Genomic DNA, 10,959 nt, shown 5'->3' on the forward strand with positions numbered 1-10,959 from the left:
GAATAGAAATCGGAACATTCATTGACTATTGCAGAATTTACATACTCCTTAATAATAAACTTGTCAAATCCACAGAAAACGAACAGGATTGGATATCCAATTGTATATCTGAATTTCTATCAAATTATCACCTTTTCAAATCTTGACTAAGCAAAAATTTATAATGGCAATGGGAGTTACTGAATTTCTAACCTTTCCATTCCACTCATTTCAACATTCTAACCTACATAAATGGTATGAATACTTATTGGTTGTGTACTTTACTTCATGTTTTACGTTTGGAAAAAGTATTGGATCCATCAACGCGTAGTTTTAGACAAGAAAAACTGGGGCCTGAGGCCCTTGCCTGTGTCATGTATGAAATGACACATACCAGCTTCATTTTGGTTAGGAAGGCATGGATGCAAACGGTAATTGATTGGCTTTCCATACGGTACTACAAAATCACGTCATGTGTTAAATTGGAAAAGTTGCAGTGTTTCGGAATGCACCTGCATGTCGACAACGCATTAACTTAGACCTGCAATTCTGAAGGCCCAAAGCCAAAGGCAAGGCAAAGTGCATGCAGCATAGAAAAAAAGAACCCTATACTGTTGTTCAGTTTGATAGTGTTATGGATCATAAACCCCTGATCCTGAGTCGTTGTGATAGCAATCCCTTTCTCACGATTCTAAGTTTTGCATTCTCTCACTCGAAAAACTTGCCGATCCCAAAATAATAACAGAATGGGCAAAGCGAAACCAGGCGTTTTTTTATGAAGTAAAATTAGGATTGAACATGCTTTAACATCACGTAAACCAACATCATGCCAATGAAGCCTCTTCTCGAGAAGGAAGTCGGTGTTATCCGTCCACCCTAACGGGCGTTTCCCATCTTGTTTCATGGAAACCCCAACGTTGCCATCGAGAACTCCAGCAAAACTTGACGATAGAGAGACGTTTTTTACGAGCGTTGAAGTATTGAAGTCTCAACATGTTCCGATCGCACTTGAGCAATGACCAAGTCCAATGGATTAGTTGATGGCCATGACTCATGGCTCAATGGGATGTGCATGAATTGCACAAGGGAGGACGACATCGAACAGGTTTGCAAATTGTACTACAGTCTTTGGACATTACTGCAAAACAAATGGCAAAGGTTCCACTGAATGCAACGGATATGGCGTCATATTAGTATTTTTTCGCCTTGGGATTCCTTTCATGAGTCGATCTTTGTCCCTCACTTTTCTGCGATATTCAAACGTTTGCAAGCTGTATTTCATATTCAAATGACATCGAGTCTTTATTTCAGGCTCAACCAAGTGCATCACGATCAACTTCTTATTACCTTGTCATCAAAACATATCCATCATGGTGAAGAATATTGTATTCAGCTATTTCCAGTACAAAGACCCCGACGGTGGTATTTGAGGGACATTAGTCAGTTGAGGGACTACGGTGTTGGGTTAGCAGTACTTGGTCAGATTTAAAAGCAAAATGGGTTTTGAGCTTGGGAACAAGCAAACGAAGGAAATTGAGTACGGGGTCTATTTCTTGACTAAACAAAGTACATTTTCATAGCATTAGAATACTTTTTTATGCCCATGTAATTCAAATGGGAACAACTTTTTATGTTTATTTGCAAAATATTTTTTGAAAAGAAACATTTTATTTAAAAAAAGCCATTTTCCAAAGAATATGTTTTTTGAATATGTTTTGTCGAATAACNCAAATTATCACCTTTTCAAATCTTGACTAAGCAAAAATTTATAATGGCAATGGGAGTTACTGAATTTCTAACCTTTCCATTCCACTCATTTCAACATTCTAACCTACATAAATGGTATGAATACTTATTGGTTGTGTACTTTACTTCATGTTTTACGTTTGGAAAAAGTATTGGATCCATCAACGCGTAGTTTTAGACAAGAAAAACTGGGGCCTGAGGCCCTTGCCTGTGTCATGTATGAAATGACACATACCAGCTTCATTTTGGTTAGGAAGGCATGGATGCAAACGGTAATTGATTGGCTTTCCATACGGTACTACAAAATCACGTCATGTGTTAAATTGGAAAAGTTGCAGTGTTTCGGAATGCACCTGCATGTCGACAACGCATTAACTTAGACCTGCAATTCTGAAGGCCCAAAGCCAAAGGCAAGGCAAAGTGCATGCAGCATAGAAAAAAAGAACCCTATACTGTTGTTCAGTTTGATAGTGTTATGGATCATAAACCCCTGATCCTGAGTCGTTGTGATAGCAATCCCTTTCTCACGATTCTAAGTTTTGCATTCTCTCACTCGAAAAACTTGCCGATCCCAAAATAATAACAGAATGGGCAAAGCGAAACCAGGCGTTTTTTTATGAAGTAAAATTAGGATTGAACATGCTTTAACATCACGTAAACCAACATCATGCCAATGAAGCCTCTTCTCGAGAAGGAAGTCGGTGTTATCCGTCCACCCTAACGGGCGTTTCCCATCTTGTTTCATGGAAACCCCAACGTTGCCATCGAGAACTCCAGCAAAACTTGACGATAGAGAGACGTTTTTTACGAGCGTTGAAGTATTGAAGTCTCAACATGTTCCGATCGCACTTGAGCAATGACCAAGTCCAATGGATTAGTTGATGGCCATGACTCATGGCTCAATGGGATGTGCATGAATTGCACAAGGGAGGACGTCATCGAACAGGTTTGCAAATTGTACTACAGTCTTTGGACATTACTGCAAAACAAATGGCAAAGGTTCCACTGAATGCAACGGATATGGCGTCATATTAGTATTTTTTCGCCTTGGGATTCCTTTCATGAGTCGATCTTTGTCCCTCACTTTTCTGCGATATTCAAACGTTTGCAAGCTGTATTTCATATTCAAATGACATCGAGTCTTTATTTCAGGCTCAACCAAGTGCATCACGATCAACTTCTTATTACCTTGTCATCAAAACATATCCATCATGGTGAAGAATATTGTATTCAGCTATTTCCAGTACAAAGACCCCGACGGTGGTATTTGAGGGACATTAGTCAGTTGAGGGACTACGGTGTTGGGTTAGCAGTACTTGGTCAGATTTAAAAGCAAAATGGGTTTTGAGCTTGGGAACAAGCAAACGAAGGAAATTGAGTACGGGGTCTATTTCTTGACTAAACAAAGTACATTTTCATAGCATTAGAATACTTTTTTATGCCCATGTAATTCAAATGGGAACAACTTTTTATGTTTATTTGCAAAATATTTTTTGAAAAGAAACATTTTATTTAAAAAAAGCCATTTTCCAAAGAATATGTTTTTTGAATATGTTTTGTCGAATAACTACGTGTGTGAACGTGGTTTTTTTGTTAAGAACAAGCCAACTCATTCGTCAAAATTGTGGAAATTGGATAAGAAATAGAGGAGTTATTTTTTAAGGAGCAAATGTAGCCCGAAAAATATTTTTCCCTAATTCCGATGTAAAGGTTGATCAAACTTTTGTTATATGTAACCTGGAAAATCAAATTTTATGTGACTTTTGTTCAAATATATTAAGGTACTTGTACGTTCGCTCATGAATTTGTCAAATGCCATTTTCGACCGAGATGACATTTAATACGATTAGAATGTGTTTTAAGCGTTCCGCTTTTACTATTAAAAATTCAAACACATATTTTCTCAAAAGACTAAAACATAAAACGAAGCTTTCCAAAAATATTTTCAAAATGAAGCCTCCTGAGAAATGGTTCTTAACCAAAAGCAATCTATTCTTTCACACACTCTTTAAAAATAATTTACTCAGTATACGTTTTTTTGCAATATTGCAAAATGGCATCGGTCTCATGATTTCTCTCAAAATGGTCCTAACCAGAACTTTTGAACCTTAAACATGTGTTATGATCTTCTTTATTGAAGAGAAAAAGAAGTATGAAATCAAAGTTTAGTAATTAATCATAAAACATGGTTCATTTATGAAAAAAGGCTGCAACTTTAGTTACATCTCATTTTGAAATCTTTTGAAATGTGGTACCCATTATTTTTGTTTTTGCTCATATCGTGCACGGATGGCATCTCGCAATAAAGAGTTTAAAAGAAGAAAATTTAACTGTTGCGCGGTATCCAATGAGGCAAACTTTTCAAAAAATTCGATGAAAACTGAGCTATTTGAACTTACACGACTCACCAAATGTTTCATGGATTTTTATATGGATTCGTTTGAAACGGTGTCCTAACATGTTTTCCCCGTCCAGAGAACTATCATAATAAATAATAAATAAGAGGCATTCGAACGCACATTTTTAAGAAAGTTTGGACTGTGACAATCATTTAATTTTTACCAAGAGAAAGTGCCATTCTAGTCTGTCTAGTAGCTATCTCTGAACAATTTGTAGAGAACAAAAGCACTCTCGGATCATTCAAAATACTGTTTATGCTGTAATGACGATTTAGTTTACTCACAATGAACACACATATACAATAATAAAAATATAAATATTGCCAATAACTTATTGTTGGTCTATAGGGCGCCCAACTTAAGTTGTATCATATTTTAATCAATATCAAGCTAATTTCAGTGACGGCTCTAAATGTCGTTGGATCTTCAAATTGACGAAAACTGTTCAAATTACCACCATGCCCTCAAACACGGTTCACATTCTACTACACACGTATGAGTCAAAAGAAGCTTAGCAGTTTGGCACAGCAGTTGGGTGAGGTAGTCCAAGAGAGTCAAGAATAACAACTTCAACAGCTCAAGCAGCGACAACCTCATCAGTGAAGTCTGGCGTTCGAAGCTCATCTCCGGACTGGCTTGCCATGAACGTGGAATTGTGGGAATACCAGAGTACATACGTCGACATGGAGTGCGTCTCTGGAAGTGGTTAATAGCCCAATCTTTGTCAACGTCGACCTACTCTGTGGGCTGGTTGTGAGAGTAGTACGTAGTGGATGATAAGCGGAAAAACCCTGAATCTGGAAAGAAACAGCCAAACCTATAAAACGATTGGCAAGCGCCAAGTCTCCACTCATTCGAGAGAAACACATTCAACAGTTCAGAGCATAGCAACGAAGAAATCGGTTCTGTAAAGAAAACATAACGACAAGATGCGGAGCCTAGCTCTTGTAAGTCTTTGGATATGTGCATTGCTAGAAGCCCAAAGTGTCTTTGGAAGACCTCAGACTCAAACCCTGGTGGTGTCCACAACAGGACCTTCAGCAGAGGAAACGACCGCTTTTGCTGACATTGAATACGACGAAACCTTACTCAAAGGGAATGAAGAATCTCCGAAGAGCGCCACTCCCGTGATATCCGAGTTCAGTGTCCGGTCCAATGTGCAATTGAGGTATGCCAAGACCGTGGTGGAAGCCTACATCAAGAACCCAAGTGCCAAGGCCAAAAAATTAGATTTCACTTTGGTCATCCCAGATTCGGCCTTCATTTCGAATTTTTCGATGCTTTTGAAAGGAGAGGAGCTAGTGGCCTCGGTTGAAGAGAAAGCCAAGGCCAAAGAGGTTTTCGATCAAGCTGTGAGCTCCGGTCAAGGAGCTGGTTTAGTTGACCAAGACACACGCAATGCCAATCAAATCACAGTCTCCGCCAATGTGGAGGGAAATGATAAAGTCCGATTTCGTCTAACTTATGAGGAGCTCCTGCAGCGGCGAATTGGAAAGTACGAGCATGTGGTTCACGTGAATCCAGGGCAGATTGTGAATGACTTCAAGATTGAGATCGTCATCCAAGAGTCCTTGCCTGTGGTTCATGTTCGAGTGCCGAAGATCAAGACTGATCCTAATGCCATTCAATCTGGAGAGGTGAACCCCGACGTTCAAATCGCCTTAGATGACTCCGACCCAACGAAGGTGAACATCACCTACAGTCCAGATACCAAGATGCAGAAGCAATTCGGTACCAATGGCATATCCGGTGAATTTATGGTGGAATACGATGTGGATCGGAAGGAGCAAGGCAATGAGATCCAAGTGATTGACGGATATTTTGTCCACTTCTTTGCCCCAGACTCCTTGAAAACCCTACCAAAGCACGTCGTGTTTGTCTTGGACATCAGTGGATCCATGTATGGAGAGAAACTGAGCCAAACCAAGGATGCCATGGTCACTGTCATTGACGATCTGACCAGCCAGGACCATTTCAATATCATCACCTTCAGTGACAATGTCATGCATTGGGTTCCCGAGAATGAAAAGCTGAAAGAAGGAGCCCATCAGATGACCTACCAGGGTCAAGATGATCTCAAAACTGAAGCGTTGCAATACGTCTTGAGCTTGAATACCATCGGTGGAACGAACATCAACGACGCCATGGTTGATGCTATCAATCTGGTTGAAGAGGTGAAAAAGTCCGAAGAACTTGCCGGCAATGTCCAGTCCATGATTATTTTCCTTACCGACGGTGAAGCCACTGCAGGAGTGACTAGCGCAACTGAGATCAAGAAGAATGTGGCCAGAGCCAATCGGGACATCAGTGTGCCTGTGTATGGTTTGGCCTTTGGTAGTGGGGCTGATTTCGGCTTGATCAAAACCCTCTCCAAGGACAATGGGGGATTTGCCAGAAAAATTTACGAAGGCTCAGATGCATCCATTCAACTTGAAGACTTTTACCTGGAGATTGCGAGCCCTCTCCTGTCGAATTTGGACATCAAATACGTTGGCGAAGCAGTTAAGAACGAGACACTCACCGAAACAAAGACCAACACTTTCAGTGAAGGTGGTGAGATCATCATCGCAGGTCAAATTGACGAGACTCAAGATGACGTGGAGGTGATCATCACCGGACAAGGGAAGGATGGCATTTTTGAGAAGAAATTCATCGTCTGCACACGCAATGATGGGCCCGTGGCCATGGCTCAAGGCGAAGAGACTGATGTAGACATGGTAGTTGAGGATCTTACCCTGTTACCTCCTGGTAAACTTCCAACTCCATCCTTGCCTACATATTGTTTCCCCATTTCTCCTCGGCCAGCTGAGCCCAAGGGCGAAGGTCAGAATTTTGTGGAAAGGCTTTGGGCCTTCAAAACAATTAAGCAGCTTCTGGATGACAAAAAGTCTGCCCTGGAGGAACGAAAAGAGGAACTTGGCGACGAAACTGACGAAGAATCGGACGAAGAATCTAGTGAGGAGACATCCATGGAAGACAAACCCCTCGAGGAGAGCTCAGAATCTGATGATGTCGAAGTCACGCCCATGGAAGACGGCTTGACGTTAGTTGTTCCCCCTCCCAAAACGAACAAGGAACGTGCCATTGCGTTGGCCATCCAGTACAACTTTGTAACCCCGGTCACGTCTTTGGTGGTAGTAAAAGGCAAAGGCACCGACTCGGATGACAAACAGCCCATCGAAGTCGTACCAGTGGATTCTCTACCCCGTTTCAACCAGGGAGGATTTGGATTCAACCGACGCTTTGCCGGGGTCCAATTTTCCATTGCATCGGGAGGCGGGTTTGGAGGTGGTTTCCCACTGATGCGAAAGGGTGCTCCAAGTCAAATAGTTCACCGTGGTCAAACGACACAGCAATTCCAACCCACAACTTCAGGTCTACCAGGGCCTCCTCCTCCTCCCTTTCCCACTTACCCTTTAAGCCAACCGCCAACAGACAATGACTATTTATACGAATCCGATGATGTGTTCGACTCTCCAAGCATGCCCCCACCAACAACAAGCCCTCCCAAGACATCTTGCGATGGTGCAATTAGTCTTTATGGCCGTAGTGGCAAACGAGGAATGAACGTCACGTTAACCGAGGACGAGCCAGACTTGGCCAACCACAATTTTTCAAACACTTTAGCCTCTGCAGAAATTTGGGGTGATTGTTGCTGGATTTTCTATACAGAGCCTAATTTCCAAGGCAAATCCCTCGAGTTTCTGGATGGACCTGGCTATGTGAGCTCGGGAGACATTGCGGAAGTGTTCCGAGAAGTAAACTCAGTGCAAAAATCTATTCTTTGTTAACACTATTGATGTATGTTTCATTCATATCAGGCTAGAAATCTTTATTTTTGCCAGACCACATCCAGACATTTGGATCGGTATTTTTAATAAAATGAACCTAACTTTCATGTCTTTTTCATACTCTTTATTTATGCAACATCTTTAAGGGCTCCAAAAAGGATCGGTTAATTCTTATCCATTTTCAGCATGCGACTTTCATCACCGGTAGATCCGGTTTTTAGATACAAATTTCGCTTCAAACTTCGAGTTGGGTTGCATTCTAATTGTGAAACCAATACATATAGACGAGACTTATCAGAAAATCAAAGATTAAACGGATCAAGACTGGTTGAAGAAGCAAAACATTCCTTCTGTTTCAACCTCACGCTTGGTTTAAACTGAAATTTACCCATACAAGATTCTAAGTAAGGGTCGGAAAAATAAGTTCTGATTTTCAAAAAAGTTGGGGTTTTTTTTCGTTTGGTTTTTATCTACCCGCTACAGGGAATGTAATCCCCAGTACTGTTAAAATGAAGGGTTATAATTCGTCTATTCATTACCTTTTAATCTTTACATGATATTTGGTCTACTAACAAGTTCGAGTTCGGAAATGTATATATATAGTGAAAGGAGTTTAGTAAGTAAAGATTGAGGAATCAGAAGGTTCGTTAGAAACTTGATGATAGTGCGCAGTTATTAGGTAAGATCAAACTGGTCTGTTCTGGCCCTAACAATTTTTTGTGAATTCAGGAGAGCACAACTAACGAGATTAGTGTATCAGCAACTGATATAGCAACTTCGAACCACTATCTCTTCTCAAAGATGAATGTATTACCCCACCAAAAGAAGAAAAATAGAAGCTCCATGAGGCGAAGGTCACCATAAAAAAAAGTCTTCATCAAGCCAGAGTTTGATTAGTCAATAGTGGCCCTTAAACCTTATTTGAATGGAGCACAGGAAATTAACGCTTCATTCTTGTAACAGGACATTTTTTTCTATTGGTACAATGTAACGGACTCGGTATCTTCAAAAACTAATCATTTTACGCAGGTAAATAATTTCGTTTTTTCCTTTTACTGTACCTGTTCTTCAGAGGAGCTAACATTGGACGAAGAGCTGAATTTGTTTTTTATCAAGACAGCGCGTTTGCTCGTTCGTTCGTTCAGAGCTAAGATTATATATGTCCCAGCTGCTCGAAGAAATCGTGGGGCTAACTTGGGATTGGCTGGCAGTATGTACTATGCAGTGACTTTGGCGCTCGCGTCGCATCATCTCAGCTGATGCAAAAGCCAGCTTGTTGGCAAAACCATGTTTTTTGGTTTAGTTTTACCTTATTTTTACTTAGTTTTACTTTATTACCTTTTAATCTTTACATCTTATTTGGTCTACTAACAAGTTCGAGTTGGCAGACCGAGCTAGTCCTTGAATATAGGGTTGATCTGGAATGCTACTTAAAAATTTGTCCAAGTCTAACTTGAAAGATGCTACGGGATCAATAAGACCTCCGTATTCCCTAAGAATATTAGAGGGAAGGAAATTAACCAATGAAGGAGCCCCCAAAAGAAGAGAGGTGGACTTCAAGCCCTCGAAAATCCAGGCTAGTTGGAACCATGAAGGTGCTCTCAAAATGCACATTAAGCCTCTGCGGTCACTAGAATTGGCCCTAAATCCTGGGTTGGGACAAAGCTCATGGATGTTTCAGAAAACGTACGGTATCAGATACCTTTCAAACCTTCTCTGAACACTGTGCAGTGCCAGCCCTTTTTGTCTCGAGAGCTCTCTCATTCCTGTGATGCTCCTAGTGAAACATCTTTGGACTTGTTCGACCTGCTCAATATCTTTACCTCCATTATCTAGATGTGGAGTATTCAAAGGGGTTGCCTGAAGGTCATTGAGCCAAATTTCATTCCGTTCAGGGCCATACTACTCTCAGTAACCCAAGAATAGATTATTTCTAGGTCCTTTGCAAGGCTAGTGGAATCTTGGCCATTCCTACCAGAAACTGACTTTGTATCGTTAGCATAAGAAGAGAGACTGGCAGTAAAGTAATACTAAGCTTTTGAAGCTGGGCAACGAATATTATAAATAAGAGGGGCCCAAAGATGAAGCTCTGGGGAACACCTGACTTGACATCATTTATGTCACTAAGGGATCCCTTGACCTTAACAGCTTGCTTCCTATCATGAATGAAGCTTCTTATCCAATTGAGAACTTTGCCTTGGATCCCAATGTCATGAAGTCTATTCAACAAAAGGCCATGATCTACTTTATCAAATCAGTTTATCAGTTTATATACAGAAAAATCTGAGCTATGGCAATGAAGTGGTGGGAGCATGAGTAAGGAATAAATGTAAATTATGACGGATGACTAGAATATAACACATATCAAGCAACACATAGATAAAAAGGAATATTACACTATGATATCTTCAATCACCAGTAATATAACCTGCTTTCTCCCTAAGAAACAGATTCTTATCATGTCCATCCTGGCTCCTGATTAGTAGACCTTGAAAAGTTGCCATTTTGGCCAAACTTTTTTGTTTGTTGCGAAAAATGAGCAAAGGTTGGAAAACATGCAAAAAGTTGAAAGAATACAAAAAAGCCAGTGCGAAAAAATCGAGAAAAAATTGAAGAAGACAAAACAAAGGCAGAAGACAAAAGAAGGCAAAGAATTGCAAAAACATTGCTGCCATTTCGAGCCTGGTCCACAGTCCACATCTTCTTGTCAGAGAAGATTCGGACAGTGGAGCCATGGTGCTTCATCCAGGTGGTGTGGAGCTTGCCATTGGAGAGCCTGTTCTTCTTATTGGCCGCTGTAAGGAGCTGACGATGACAGCGGACATATGACTTCAGGCCAAGGTCCCTCACGGCATTTCTGATAGTCCCCTCGCTGACGTTGGAGATCTTGGCCAGGGTGCGCATGGATGTGGTCGGATCCTCCTCGATGTTGGAGGCCACGGCAGCGAGGAAGTCCTCGGTTCTTTTTGAGGTTGTGGCCACCACTTCCGGGTTTTCTCTGGACGCTTCCTTTTTTGTCATAGCAGGCCAGGGTGTTGTACACC

The sequence above is a fragment of the Tigriopus californicus genome, chromosome 1 (genome assembly GCF_007210705.1).
Source record: "Tigriopus californicus strain San Diego chromosome 1, Tcal_SD_v2.1, whole genome shotgun sequence".
Taxonomy (NCBI): domain Eukaryota; kingdom Metazoa; phylum Arthropoda; class Copepoda; order Harpacticoida; family Harpacticidae; genus Tigriopus; species Tigriopus californicus.